At 32.0% G+C, this 16,862-nt stretch overlaps 1 long non-coding RNA gene across 1 annotated transcript; it reads right to left on the reverse strand.

Moving 5' to 3' along the window:
• Positions 1–7,739: 7,739 nt before the first annotated feature.
• Positions 7,740–16,035, reverse strand: LOC140638020 (uncharacterized). The gene is made up of 3 exons (XR_012035143.1): positions 13,673–16,035; positions 12,973–13,254; positions 7,740–8,364 (listed from the first exon to the last, which is right to left on the reverse strand). It is a non-coding gene; the product is annotated as an uncharacterized lncRNA (long non-coding RNA).
• Positions 16,036–16,862: the final 827 nt, after the last annotated feature.

Below are 16,862 nucleotides of genomic sequence, written 5' to 3' on the forward strand. Positions count from 1 at the left end.
GAAAGAAATACCTACTGAATATCTAGGACTGCATAGTTTGTCAGGGAGGTAGAAAGAATAGATGATGAAGTGATGCATGTTTGACGACTTCTTTTTTTTTTTTTTTAATTTTAATTTTACTGTGGTAAAAACACTTTACCTGAGAGATCTAGTCTCCCAACAAATTGTTAAGGGCGAAACAGTATCATTGATCATAGGTACAATGTCAAACAACAGATACCTAAAACTTATTAATCTTGATTAACTGAAACTTTATGCCTATTGATTACTAATTCCACATTTCCTTCTGTGCCGGTTCCTGACAACAACCATTCCCCTCCAGTTCTATCAATTTGGCTTTTTCAGCCACCTAATGTTATTGACTTCCAGTTTTTGAGCTGGAGTATGTATACATCTTTTCACAGAAATTTTTGAAAGTTATATTTTTGTCAATAATATATTTCAGATGCATTTTTGATTAAAACATACCATGGAATATTAATTACATTTAGTAATTTTGTGGACAAGTAATTTTCAACCTCTAGTGTCAATGTTACTTCAATAAATTTTATTTAAATTTTCAACTTTTAATAAGTAATCTATAAATGAATGTTTGGAACACATTAATTTACTGGGTGTTACCTGTATCATCACATGCAGTCCTTCAAGGTATAATTTCCAATTACTGCAGTAATTCAGGCAAGGGAGAAATTTGGACCTGCCTGAGTAATTCAAGAAAGATGCAAACCACTTTGGTATCAGGAACTGATAGGAAGAAAGACTTGGAATGAGCCAGGCGTAGAAGAACAAGACAGACATTCTAAATGAGGTGTGACATACTCAGAAGCACAGCAGCAGGGAAGAAGCTGCCATGTTAGAAGAGTACATAAGGATTTGATTTATAATCAAACTAAATGGGTGAAGAGGATTTTTTAAAAATCACCCAAAGGTAACTTAGTAAGGAAATTACTTGATTGAACTATGTTTTAGGCTTATGAATTTAATAGTAGTTCTCGGGGCAGAGTAGAATATGGAAAGATTTGGCAAAATCATGAAAAAAATCTTACTAGCATCCAGTATTTTCAACAGCTTTCTCTAGTACTTAAAAGAGGTTTTTTTGTTTGTTTTGTTTTTTTTCCAACAGAAATACACAATATTTGTTAAAAAAAAGTCAATAAGTACTTTCCTTTTGCAGTTTTGCCAAATATTTTTGTGTAATATAATAATAACAATAATTAGACTATCATATCTTATTTTTTAAATATTTTATTTATTTTAGTTTAAGGAGTGCTGTGCATGAGCTAGGAGAGGGGCAGAGGGTGAGGGATAGAATCTCAGGCAGACTGTGCACTGGGTAGAGAACCTAATGTGGGGCTCCATCTCATGACCCTGAGATCATGATCTGAGCTGAAACCAGGAGCCAGTCGCTTAACCAATTGAGCCACTTCTGCACCCCATACACTAACATATCTTCTTGAACAAAAAGTCAATTCTTGATCATACAATTTTGATGATCATCCTGGGCTGTTCTAGCATAGCTTTAATAAAGAGATGTATAGGTTTTGCAAGCATAGCCTTTGGCATATTGGAACAATTTTGTTTCTACCAACTTCCTTTAACAATTCTATTTTTAAGGTATATGTATATATGTATTTTTCTCTTTTCGGTCACTTATTCTGGACATGATTTTTCATATTCTGATCGGGATTAAACAACAAAACGTTTTCTCACATATTTAATAATGAACATTAGTTCATTCATTAAAAATAATGAACTAAAGGAATAATGGAGTCAAGATGAAAAATGAAACAAAAAATATCCCCTCCAATTCTCAGGTTAGTCCAAAATAACTCAGAGTATCCTATACCAATGCATACCTACACTTCATATTACTTGCAGTTACATTGAGAGTATCACAGGAACTGAGAACAGATATCTTGTTGGAATTTATTACCTTTATAAACTTTATAACCAAAGAATTTGTTTATACACAAATATTATTCAATGGATAAGCCTCATGCTTGTATACAGTTATGGCTAGACTGAATGCCAATTTGTATTCCTAGGAGGATAAGCTGAATTAGTATTTCTTCTAATACATAACATACACACATAATACATTTACTTTACATTTTATTTTATTTTATTTTATTTTATTTTATTTTATACAACTTTGTAGAAATTGGTGAAAGCCTTTCCAATTAAGTAAAGCTTTTTAGAAGCCTTTGTATTTAGCAAAATTTCCTGGATTGGTCTCGATGCTAATTTATATATTAGTGACCCGTAAAAACAACATGAGACATTCACCTATGGCCAGAATTTATGTGATATGTGATTCTGTGATTTAGAATGTTATGTCATATCACTGGATTACAGATAATCTGTTTCCCATTGAAATATGTAGCCACAAACTTTAAATAAAAGATTGAGTTGGATAAGAAGCATGACAAAAGTTTCTAAAATGCAAAGTCTGCATATATTTTTAGATTTGCCTCTACTATAAAATATGGAAATTCTTTTAAAATCTGGAAATGCATGTTTTTGGAAAGCATAACTAAATGGAACTAATTTAAGTTTTAAGTATTGTTTGTGATAAAATATTAAAGGTAGTTTTCTTTATTTGAAATATTTAAATTAGAGATGCCTGTAGATTAATTTCAAAAATTAAAACTCATAATCAGATGTTAATTCTAATTCTTTTTGCTGTCATATAAGTGTAAGAATATATTTTTATCTCGAAGGTAACATAATGAGCCATGAATCTAAGATTTGAAAAACTGTATACTAATGAACTTATAATTCCCTTGTGCATATGTTGGGAAGGCTTTTTTTTTCAAAGCATATCTGAAAGTATAAAGAATCTCTTTCAGTGTTTGATTAACAACAAAATTAGTGAGCTAGAAACATTATTCATAATACAATAGAAATGTAGGAAAGTTGGAAACTCTCCAGTTAGGTATTTGGAAACAGGGACAACTTAATTGTTCTGAAGTTGAGAGACAAATTATTGATTACATTTTCTCACTAAAGTATTCTCTTTAAAATTGATCTGAAATTGTTGGTGTCTCTTACTAAGAAAATACTCATCCTATACTGTGCTTGGCACATAGTAGATGCTGAATAAATATTTTTTAAAAAATAATAATAGATGCAAATATGCTCCCTAATTATAAATCTTCTAAATATGTTCCTTACTTCCTCTTATGTTCCTTAATAAGAATTGTGGTTTATTTTTCTATCTTAAGAATTATCCACAGTAAGGAAATATGAATGTTGATGCTATGTTTGGTGATCTTATGAAACAAATTTGTGATTTATAACATTTTAACTCAGTATTTCTATTTCTAGTGTACAAGTATCTGATTCCTAGAAAGTATTAAAGACTATTTTTGCATGTATCAAATGCTTTGATCCTTTCAATAATGCTTCTTAAACATGTATTTTAAAAATATAAACCTGAACAGCACACCAGGGTGGCTCAGTCAATTAAACATCTGACTCTTGATTTTGGCTCAAGTCATGATCTCAGGGTTTTGAGATGGAGCCCTGGGTCAGGCTCTGTGCTCAGCAGGGAGTCTGCTTGAGATTCTCTCTTTCCCTCTCCCCGCCCCCCTCATGCTCTCTCTCTCTTTTTCAAATAAATAACTATTTAAAATATTTAATATATGTATATATTTATGATATATACATATATTTGAACTTGAGCAAAAGTGTCTAGATTTCTTAAATGTCTAGATTTTAAATGAAATATTTAGAAGAGTATTTCTTAAGCTATATCCACTCAAATTGAAAGTAAGGATTTTCTAGGCAGCATAAGAAATTATGCTAAAATGAATTGCCTCTGTGTTTATGAGTAGGTGTATATTTAGGTTAGTATTGTGCATGTTTTACAATAAATGGAAAAATACATGGCACTTCTTGTGGTTGAGTGAGCTTTTCAGTGTCCCAAGTTGTGTATGTATTAAATAAGAAATGTTAAATATTCAAATACTGAAAAATATTCAAAATCAATAATATGGTTCTGTACATTAAGGAAGTTTTTCCACTATATAGGAGAGGCAATGTTTACAGCAAAGTTTGAGTAGGGTGAGGAGAGAGTCAAAGATGAATAGGAATGTAAGTAAGGATAGCCATGAACTAACCAAAAGTGTGAAAATACTTTTATTATTCATTGGACAAGAAAATTACAGAATCAGAGATGCAGAAAATCCACACATTTTGACATGTGTGATTTAGTTTCAGTTTAAAAGATGCTACTAAATAGAAGCAGCAGAGAAACAAGTTCAGATATTTCCAAATGAAGCTGGCATCTGGAAGAAGGGACAGGCTTTTCAAGCTTTATTCTAATCTACTACTAAATCTAATACCATTATCAAGAATTTACTGATAATCTAATACACACACACACACAATACTATGTTAAGTGACAAGAAGTCTATGTTAAATGACAATACTATGTTACATTTTCCAATCTTCTTAGAAAGCCAGGACACCTCCATAGAAAGAAAAGATCTGATATCATGCACCATATTCCAAATATGTATAGCAAACAGTAAGTGCTATATGTACGTAAGGTGGGATGTGGTAGATGTAAAAGCCAAGTAGCATGGGAGCATAAAAGGTGGAGAGATCAAAACTGTGGACAAATATTTCCCCCATTAGGATTTTTTTTTAATTTTTATTTATTTATGATAGTCACGCAGAGAGAGAGAGAGGCAGAGACACAGGCGAGGGAGAAGCAGGCTCCATGCACTGGGAGCCCGACGTGAGATTCGATCCCGGGTCTCCAGGATCGCTCCCTGGGCCAAAGGCAGGCGCTAAACCGCTGTGCCACCCAGGGATCCCCCCATTAGGATTTTTTTTAAATATTTAAAAATACGATTTTTCATAGGCTAAGATTTCACATAGAAAGAACAGAGTAGTAAAGATATTAGTATAAGAAAGATAGAGTAGGATTATGGAGTTGCCCTGAGTGAGCATACATTGTGTATAATGATATAAAAGTCTAAAGAAGATTGACCATAGTAATGGAAATTTCAAATGTTGGGACAAGAGGTACTTAATCATATTACATGAACCTGTGAAACTATTAAAAGTCTTTCAACACTCAGATCCTGGGGTTACATGATGAGATGTTGGATTTAAAAAGAAAAATCTGGTGGAGAGCAGTGAAAATGAAGTGAAGGTAGAGAGACAAGTTGGAAAGTTACTGTAATAATCCAGGTGATAGGCATTAAGATTCTGAAATAGGACAGTAACAGAAAGAATGGAAAGCAGGAGGTAGATGATATTGCAGAGATTGAAATAAAAATTAATGCATCAAATGGATATATTTTTAAAAGATTTTATTTATTTATTCATGATAAACACAGAGAGAGAGAGAGAGCCAGAGGCACAGGCAGAGGGAGAAGCAGGCTCCATGCAAGGAGCCTAATGTGGGACTCGATCCCGGGACTCCAGGATCAGGCCCTGGGCTGAAGGTAGACACTAAACCGCTGAGCCACCCAGGGATCCCCCCAAATGGATATTAGGATAGATAAAAGAAAAAAAGATATTAGTAATTATTTGTTACAGATCTTGCATCTATATTTATATTTATGAGGAATATTGTCTAAAATTTTATCTATTTTTATTTTTTTCAAATAACTGAATTTTATTTTATTTTATTGTATATGAATAAATAGAAATTTATTTAAAGAAGTTGGCACACAAGATTGTGGTAGCTGGCAAATTCAAAATCTGCAGGGCAAGCCATGCAAGATGGAGACCCAACCTGAGTCAGAATTTTTCCTCTTTAGGGAACCTCAGTCTTTTTCTCATAAGACCTTCAACTGATTGGGTGGAGCCCACCTACACTAGGGAGGATAATTTGCTTTACTCAAAGTCTACTGATTGAATGATTGGTTTTGAGTACAGTTGACACACAATATTACATTAGTTTCAGACGTACAACTTAGGGATTTTGTGAGATTATACTTTATGCTATATATTCACTGCAAGTGCAGCTATCATTTGTCTCATTACGTGGTTATTACAATATCATTGACCATATTTCTTATGCTGTGCCTTTTATCCCTGTGACTTATTCATTGCATAACTAGAAGCCTATGTCTCCCTCTCTCCTTCACCCATTTTGCTGAATCCTCACCATCCTCAAAACCTGGCAACCATGAGTTTATTCTCTATATTTATAGCTCTCATTCTACTTTTTATTTGTTTTGTTATTGCTATTGTTTAGATTCCACTTTTGAGTAGAATTATATGGTATTTGTCTTTCTCAGTCTGACTTATTTCATTTAGCATAATATCCTCTAGTTCCTTCTATGTTGTCTCAAATGGCACAATCTTATGTTTTTTGTGGCTATGTAATATTCGTGTGTGTGTGTGTGTGTGTGTGTTCTGAATTTTCTTTATCCATTTGTCTACTGATGAACACTTAAGTTGCTTCCATAATTAGGCTATTGTAGATAATGCTGCAATAAATATTTGGGTGCACATCTCTTTTCAAATAGTGTTTTTGGTTTTTTTGGGTAATACCCGGTAGTGGAACTATTGGATCATATGGTAATTCTCTTTTCAATTTCTCAAGGAAACTCTGTCCTGTTATATGCAGAGGCTGTACCAATTTTCATTCACGCCAGCAGTGCAACAGTTCCTTTTCCTCAACATCCTCCCCAACACTTGTTATTTCCTGTCATTTTGATTTTAGCCATTCTGACTGGTGTAAGATAATATCTCATCATAGTTTTGATTTGCATTTACCTGATGGTTAGTGATCTTGAGCATTTTGTCATGTATCTGTTGGCCATTTGTACGTCTTCTTTGGAAAAATGTCTATTCAGTTCCTCTTCCTATTTTTTAAATCGGATTGTGGTTTTTGTTTGTTTGGTGTTGAGTTGTGTAAGTTTTTTTTTGTGTGTGTGTAAGTTTTTTTATACATATTTTGCACACTAACCCCTCATGAAAGAAATTGAACATGACACAGACAAGTGGAAATATATTCTATGCTCATGGATTAGACGTATTAATATTATCAAAATGTCCATACCATCTAAAGCAATATACAGAATCAGTCCAGTCCCTATCAAAATACTAATAGCACCTTTCACAGAAACAGAACAAACAATACTAAACTTGCATATAACCACAGAAGACCCTAGATAGCCAAAGCAATCCTGAGAAAAGAACAAAGCTGGAAGTGTCACAATCCCAGATTTTAACATATACTCCTCAAAGCTGTAGAAATATATATTATTATATATTATATATATATTTGTGCCTGTATATATTATATATATTATTGTATATAATAATTATGTATTATTGTGTATATATAATATATATATTATACATATATATACAGGCACAAAAATAGACACACAGGTCAATGGAATAAACTGTAAATCCCAGAAATAAACCCATACTGATGTGGCAATTAGTCTATGACAAAGGAGGCAAGCAGATACAATGGGGAAAAGACAGTCTCTTCAATACATGGCGCTGGAAAAACTGGACAGCCACTTGCAAAAGAATGAAACTGGACCACTTTCTCAGCACCATACACAAAATACCTCAAAATGGATTCAAGATTTAAACATGAGACCCGAAACCATAAATATCCTAGAAGAGAGCACAGGCTGTAATGTCTCAGACTTTGGCCGTAGCAACAGTTTCCTAAGTAGATCTCCTAAGGCAAGGGAAACAAAAGCAAATATAAATTATTGGAACTACATCAAGGTAAAAAAGCTTTTGCACAGCAAAGGAAACCATCAACAAAATGACAGCCTACTGAATGGGAAAAGATACTTGCAAATGATATACCCGATAAACACTTATTACTTTTAATGTTGTCCAGTACATATATCATAGTAATGCCAACCTACTAAAGTGAGTTATTTTGATTACATTTTATGCAAAGATATTTGCATTCATGTAAAGTATTAGAATAACAATTGTGGGTATTAAAAAGATTTTCTCTCAAAGGAGGAATTGGCAAAATCTGCTAAAAATTGTGAAATGTATGGGAAATACATGATATTTCCTCCCCATCAGCTTTACGTCTCAAAAAGTTCTTCAAAATCACTATCGGAAAACATGCTGGAACAAGAAAGTTTACTCACCATCTAAACTGACTCATTTGAAGTGGGGCTAGGTATTATCTTCTGTAAGAATGAGAAAAACAAATAAAATAATGACCAAACCTGAATGTATAACTGTTCAAAAGGTAGAAAGGAAACAGCATCTGGATACTCTGGTATAAAGGCTTTGTTTCTGGGACACCAGGGTGGCTCAGTCTGTTAAGCATCCAACTCGATCTCAGCTCAGGTCTCAGTCTCAGGGTTGTGAGTTCAAGGCCTGCATTGAGCTCCACACCCAGCGTGGAGCCTATTTAAAAAAAAAAAAAAAGATTTGCTGCAGAACCCAAAAGGAAATATTAGAAAACAGCATTCAATAAAATTATGGAAGAATCATTGCTTTTTATAAAACAAGAGAAGGTCATTTAGAGAGAGAACGTTCAGATGAAATGCTAAAGAAATAAAATTATAAAGACATTAAAAATTATATTTAAAAAAATAAAGATCCATGAATCTTCCAAAAAAGCTTAACAATGAAGTGATGAATCACTAAATTCTACTCCTGAAACCAACATTGTGCTGTATATTAATATTTAGATGTTAGAATTTAAATAAAAATTCAGGGAAAAAAAGATTACCAGATTCAACATGGTTGCAAACTGCTAAGCCACCAGCATTTTCATATTCTGAATAAGAGGGAAAATAAGGCATCTAACTTTTTATAAGGTAAAACAAAAAAAATAAATAAATAAAATACATAAGTAACAGGAATGTAAAGTACAGCATAGGGAATATATCCAGTAATATTGTAATAATTTTGTATGATGACAAATGGTAATAAGACATCACGGTGATAATTTTATAATACATACGAATGTCAAATCACTATGTTGTACACCTGAAACTAATATGACATTGTATGTCAACTGTGCTTCAACAACAAAAAAAGACTTTTTAAACATGTTCTGCAAAATAAATAAGAATTTTGTTAAAAACACAAAAAGACAAGAAAAAGGCTTAACAAAAATGTAAAGATAAACCCAAAACAGTGAACAAGAAAGAGAAGAACAATAAAACAGTAGAAAGTGACTTATACTATTTCTAATCTGATATTTCAATTAAACATAAAATGCAGATGGAGAATTTGAGAATAAGATTAACTCTGTGGATCTGCTTCATAGAAATATGTGTAAATTCATTTATACCTAAAGCTCATATCAATTTCAAGAGGTTTACAGACCTTTCAAATTGCATTCATGTACCCCATGGTAAAATGAAGAATTTGCAATATTCAGTGGATCTGAATAATCTAGTTCAGTATTTCCAAAACCAGTATTCCATGAAACACATGTTCTTCCTCTGGCTATAACCAAAGTATTCCACAGTCAAGTTTGCATAATGCTAGAATAAGCAATACTAAGCAGACTCCATTACTTTATTACTTCTCAAAGCCTTTTATATGCAATATATCAAATATCTAGTTGTTTTTAAAAATGCATACTCTCTGTTAGGCACTGTCAAAGTGTTCAAAATATATTCATCTTACAATCCTTATAAAAATCCTATGAGATTAAGTACTATTATTTTCCCTATTTTACTGACATGGAAACTGAAGAAAAGCGAAATTAAATAACTTGCCCAAATTCACACAGCCTGCCTATAAACTGGAGGAGCTGAGATTCAAATAACTTGGTCCAGAATCTATGTTATTTACCTATACAATAAAGACAGGAAGCAGGACATATAGGGACCATTAAACTTTTTATTTTGAAGCGAAACTATTAGTATTTAAAATGCATAATATGGGAACTGGTAACATGATTAATGAGGTAGATTGAATAATATAGAAATATATACAAAATTTATACATACATAGTCATATATTTTTTGAAAAGTAAAATACAAGATATTTACAAAACTAACAAAATACAGGATTTACAAAACTTGATCATTTAGTAGGTGGCCAAAAATATCTCAACACATTCCAGTCAGAAATTGTGCATTCTTTATTCTTTATTAATGATGCAAATATACAAAAATTATTAATTGTATTAGTTATAATTACATCCATTGATGCAGAGTCTCAAAATAGCAATTCTTGAATGAAATAGAAGTTGGGTTTTTTTGTTTTTGTCTCTCACAATTTTGTCATAAGCCATCAGGGTAGATAAGGCAGCTCCTTGGTATCCAGGACCCAGGTATCTTCTATTTGTTTTTTTCTACACACCTCAACCTGTGGCTTCTACACTGTACCAGCTCCTCTCTCCTTTGTATTTGTATTCCAGGCATGGAGAAAAAGGCACACTCATTTTCAGAATAAAAGTATGCATCAGTTCACCATTTTGTGACAACCCCTGTTGGAACTAAATAACATGGCAACACCCAGCCACAATAGTGATTAAGAAGTAGTAATCTTCAGGTTAGTGACCATGTGCTCAACTAAATATTATGCTACTGTATAAGAAGGGAATAACAGATTTTGGGATGCTGGAATGACTACCAGCTTTGGCCACTCTAAGAGGAAAAATTACTTTCACTCAGATAAAAGATGACATCATAACTATAATTACAGAAGGTTTAAAACTGGTGGGGTCCTGCCAAATTATACTCAGAAGAAAATTTAATGCTGAAATATGATGATTTTATATTAAACAAGAAAGAATGAAAATATATGAGTTAATCATTCACGTGGAAGAGCTAGAAATAATTCTTTAAATTGAGTATAAGAAAAGCATAAAAGAATTAATAAAATGGTAGATTAATAATTTATAAATGAGAAAAAAACTGATAAATGTAAATGCAGGCTCTTCAAAAGATCATTAAAAGAGATAAACTACAGAAAATGCAAGTCAATAAAAAACGATGCATGTCCTTTACATTATGCATAAAAGAGAGACCGTAACCACAGATAATAAAGGGAGATTGGTAAATATAAACATATATCAGAGTGTTAGGCTAACTCAGTTGGTAGAGCATGCCCCTCTTGATCTCAGGGATGTGAATTTGAGCCCCACCTTGGGTGTTTATTTTAAAAACATAAAATCTTAAAAAAAAATGTATCCTCATATCATCACTTAGTACAGTGCATAGCAGGGCACCTGACACAAGTACCAGAAACTTAATTTTAATTAGGTAATGGGCCCTGGCCCACACATCCACAAAAAGCCCTTCTCTATAATGTAATTAGTATATAAATCTATTATGATAACAAAATCAATATAGGAAGATGTTGAAAATGTGAATCACCAAAAGCAGAGAAGAAGGAAGGAAATCATTATTTTTGTAGGACATTCTATGTACCAGGTGTTTTACATACTTTTTCTCATTTTATTTAAACTTTATAATCCTTTAAGGAAGGATTAACTACATTTCAAAGCTAAGGAAACTGAGATTCAAAGAGGTTAGTGGTTTGCTCAGTCTCATGATGTAAATGATTGAGCAGGTGTCTCTCCTAGTCGGCCTCACTTGGAAGGTTTGGAAGGTGATGTTCTTTCCTTTTTGTTCTTCCTGACTTTTCTTTGCCAACAAAATTTTATCAAGTTTTTTATATCTGAGCTGGTCCATTTAATCTAGTTTATTGTTTTAAATACTGGGACTTTGTAAGACTTTTTTGAAGAAGCAGTTTACTGGTCAAAATATTTTTAAAAATTATTTCATAAAAAAAATTATTTCATGTAGGTGGGAGGCAGAGATTTCTCTTGAGTCTCAGGACAAACCACATTGCTTCTAACTAGCTGTTTTGTTTGTTTGTTGTTTGTCTTAATCTTTCAGACACTTGTATCATAATCAACTCTCCTTTTTGCCTGATAGGAAGCTTGAAGAGCAGAAGCCAGTTTTTCTCCAAAACCCTATAAAACCCATGAATGTTTGGATTAGTCTTATCCCTGATTGTATTTTCTCTAAACATTTAAGGTTTTCTTCACTTTTTCTATGTATCTATTTTACCAATGATGTTCCAAATATTTTTTGTAAGCCATTAAAAATACTATGTGCACTAAAGTGTGATTGTATAAAAATATACAAATTGATAATTTCCCTAACCACTTTCTTATTTTTGAACATTTAGTTGTTTTCATTATATTTTTCTGCTTTTCTAGCATAGCCTAATAGCTTGCTCTGACACTAATGATGTTTAAAATTGCCAATTTAAAAAATAAAAAATAAAATAAAATAAAATAAAATAAAATTGCCAATTTACCACTACCACATAAATGATGGATATCATTATAGCCCACATATACTTTAATATTAGGAATAATAGGAATTTGGCATAGAAAAGGAAGACAGGAATGGGAAGGGGAAGTATAAGGGGATTCTTCTGATAATAGCGTGAATACCAAGGAGGGTGGTGAGCAAACCAAATGATGGTTGAAAAAGATATGAGAGATTCAGGCTTGATTTGGTCTGAGAGAATAATTTCTAAGTGTAAATTTGTGGAGTGGAGCAAAGCAGCAGGAATTTTAGAATGGTGTTAATTCTTGTGGTAAGGTCAATGGTCACACCAGGATTTAATGACATCATTTTTAAGGTTGCTTGTTTTGGTTTGGTTCTTTTAAAGAGGGAGAAAGAGGTCAGGGGTGAGGGAAAGGGAAGGAAAGAGAAAAAATCTTAAGTAGGTTCCATGTTCAGAACATAGCCTGAAGCAGGGCTCAGTCTCACAGCCCTGAGATCATGACCTGAGCCAAAATCAAGAGTCCGACGCTTAACCAACTGAGCCACCCAGGTGTCCCCATCATTTTTCAGTTTAAAGCAAAACCCAGCTAACAGCTAACATTAAGGATTAAGGTCTAATACCTAGGAAGTCATACCTAGCAGTTATTTGAACTGATTTAATGGTCAAAAACACTTATTTTCATTTGTATTTTTTGATAAATTAGTCAGTTTAGCAAATTCTTAAGTGTTTATCAACTAAACGTACCTTCACATTAAAACTTCTATAAACTTTGTCCATTTAGTTACTGAGTTATGATTCCAGTATCAACTTCTATGAGCTTCTGATATAATAAAGTCTCTTTTTCTATTTTCTCAAAATATTTTTTCAGTCTTTTTATTTAAATATATAAATATATTATTTACAACTTGGAGACCTTATGAGTAGATATCACGTTAATGTTCCTTTATTAGTATATTGATCCTTTTAAGAAGTACTGCTTAAGAGATATATCCACTTGTTGGTATGATAGAGTATCTTGCAGTTGACCTGTTGAGAACAATAAAAGGAGATTAAAATATACATATGACCTCTGTGCATACTCTGCCCAATTTTTCTGTAAACCTAAAATTGCTCTAAAGATAAAGTCTATTAATCTTTTTAAAATACACATGTTTAAATGTACTGGGGTACTGCAGAAACAGGACTAGGAAGACACAAGATTTTGGACAGAGGGAAAGTTAAAAGCCATAAGCTCATAGACTAATGATAATTTTTTTTTTTTCTGAGAGTTTTGCCAGTGCTGGGCTCAACAAAAGGATATGAAAATCCAGACTTCCCTTGTACAGAATGAAATTAGGAACAGAAAAAACAGGAGAGCTTTTGGCAGGCTTCCAGTATAATAAAGATGAAATTTCAGACCCATGGGGCTAAGATCCTACTGAGAAGGAACGGGTAGAAAACTGACCTTTGCACATGGCAAGTTTTCCCCACAGGATACTTGCCAATTTCTGAAGGTGCACAGATGATGATATCATATGGTGGCATTCAATTATAAATTACTAGACATTCAAAAAGACAAGGATACTTGAATTTTTAAAAAAACTGTAAAAAAATAAAGATAATAACATGATAAATATAGGAGAAATTACCAGGCAAGAACTTTTAAGTAAATATGGTTAATATATTAAAATAAGTAGAGGAAAAGGTGAGGAAAATAGGTGAAAATACTGGGAATTTCACCAACAAATTACAATATGTAAAATTAATGTAAAATGTCTAAAAATAAATGTAAATTTTAGACCCCAAATATAAAATAGCAAATTAAGAACTTTAAAGAGGGGTCAGTAGGCAATTAGACATAGTGGCATGGAGGATAACAAACTGCAAAATGAGTTAATGAAATAATGCAATTGAAGCACAGAAAAAAATGGAAATCCAGCAAAGCATAAGAGAAATGTATGACACAGTGAAAATATTTAATGTGCATGTACTTGGGTTTCATAAAAATATCAGAGAGAGAACAGGGAAGCAGAATTATTTAAATACATAATGGCCAAAATTTTTGGAGAAGTGAGGAAGACATACACTATATCCAGTTCAGAAGTTCTTCCAAACCTGAGTAGGCTATATACAACCCAATCCACACCTCACACTCAGCCACACAATAGTAAAACTGATTAAATCTAAAACAAAAATAAAACTATAAAAACAGTCAAGGTAATAGAAACATTGCCTTGAATGAGCAACAAGAATGATAGTGCATTCTTAAAAGAAACAATAAAAGAATAAAATCAGAAGACAATGAAATGATATCCCAAGTGCTAGAAAGGAATCCTATCTCCAGAGAAAATACCTTTCAAAAACTAAGATGAATACAGGGTTTCAAACAAATATAAATGGAGAGAACTGTTGCTAAGAGAGTTAAACTCAAACAAACATCAAAACCTAAACAGAGGTCTTCAGACAGAAGGAAAATAATCTCAGAAGGGAAAAATAATTAAGAAAGGAAAAGCTAAATATATGAGTAAATATAAATGAATATTGATATTGTATAATAATACTATTGTCTTAAGTTCTGTACAATATACATACAATTAAATGCATAATAAGAATAATTAATTCAGTGAGGATAATTCTTTTACAATATGTAGTTATATCAAATCATATTGTTACACACTAATATCTTGAAATTTTATTTGTCAATCATACCTTAATAAAGCTGAGCACAAATAATAACACAAAAAGGGAGAGTGGAATGAATTGAGACAAACCATTGCAAGATCCTTGCATTGTCTCAGCAGTGGAAAAGTAATAATTTATAGTCAAGAATGCATATTTTAATAACTATGGCAATCATAAAAAAGAAATAGTGGGGAAGTAGAATAGTAAAAAATAATTGATCGTAAAGAGGGTAAAAATGGACATAAAATTATAAAACAGATGGGTTAGACAACTAATGGTAAGATAGTACCTATCAACCCCTATCAATAATTATACTAAATATAAAAGGATTAAATATTCTGACCAAAAGATCAAAAAATAAAATTCAACTATGTTGCTCATTAAAAGTATACTGTAAATATAAGGACAGAGTGACAGAAAAAGGATTTGAAAAGATGTATCATAACATTATTCAAAGGAAAGCTAAGAAATACATTAAAATAAGACAAACTAGGGCAGCCTGGGTGGCTCAGAGGCTTAGTGCCGTCTTCAGCCCAGGGCCTGATCCTGGAGACCTGGGATTGAGTCCCACGTCAGGCTCCCTGCATGGAGCCTGCTTCTCCCTCTGCTGCTCTCTCTCTCTCTCCCTCTCATTAATAAATAAAATAAAATAAAATAATAAGACAAACTAGATTTTAAGCCTAAAAGATTCCTACAAAAAATATTTCATACTGTTAAAAGGTTAAACCAACAACAAAATATACAATTGTAAATTTGTATAAGTTCAGTAACATATATATGTTACCATAGATATAGATGGTTGGATGAAGGGATGGAAGGAAGGAAGGAAAGCAAGCAAGCTAAGCAAAAATTGACATGTAAAAAGGAGAAGTAAGCAAAGCATGTGAGAGTTTAATTCATTAATATTCATAGCTGATAGAATAGAAAAAAATTATAAGACTATAGAAATGAACAACACAACAACTTACTGGTATAAATTGAACCATATGTATAATTAATTATGATAGAATATGCATTATCTTTAAATTTTGGATAATGTACCCAAAACTAATCTTAACAAGTTCCATAAAAATATAAAATATTCATAAAAATAAAATTTTCAAATGATTGAATAATATGGAGTATAGGCTCCAGGCCACTGTTGAATTAAACTATAAAATAATAATATAGATAACTAGAAGATCTCCATCTTTTGGAAAATAAGCAATGTATTTTCAATAATGCACAATTGGAGGACAAAAATCATAATGGAATTAGAAAGGCTTATGAATTAAATAATAGTAAAACATATGAAAACTTTTGGAATGTAGCTATAGGAAAGTTCCCTAGGGACAATTTATAGCTTTAAAATCTTATATTAAAAAAGAGAAAAGAGTAATAATTGGTATCGAAGTTTCCACCTCAAGAAGCTAGAAAAGTAACAGCACATTAAAGGCAAAAAAGTAGATTGAAGGAAATAATAAAGATAAACATAGAAATAAATGAATTAGAAAGGAATAGAAAGGAAATACAGAGCAGTGAAATTCAACAAAATGTGAAGTTATTTGCTTTTGAATAATAAAATTGAGAACTCCTGGCAGGCCTGAGCGAGTTAAAAAAGAGAGAACATCAACTTACCAATATCAGGAACAGAGATGGAGACATCACATTAGGACCTACTAATATTTTAAAAAATTAATAATAGATATTTTTAATGACTTTATATGAATGTGTTTGACAATTCAGATAAAAGAGATAAATACCTTGAAAAACAAAATTTGTCAAAGTTATCAGGAGAATAAATAGAATATTGAATAATTCTATATATATTTGAAGAATTGAACCCATTATTTAAAAATTTACACAAACATCGTGTCAAGTTGAATTCACCAGTGAATTCTCTCAAATATTTATAAAGAAATGATACAAATTCTGCACACACACTTCTAGAAGATTAAAACAACAACAGTAAAAAGACATTAAGCAGTAAAAAG

This window comes from Canis lupus, chromosome 8, assembly GCF_048164855.1.
Source record: "Canis lupus baileyi chromosome 8, mCanLup2.hap1, whole genome shotgun sequence".
Classification (NCBI taxonomy): Eukaryota; Metazoa; Chordata; class Mammalia; order Carnivora; family Canidae; genus Canis; species Canis lupus.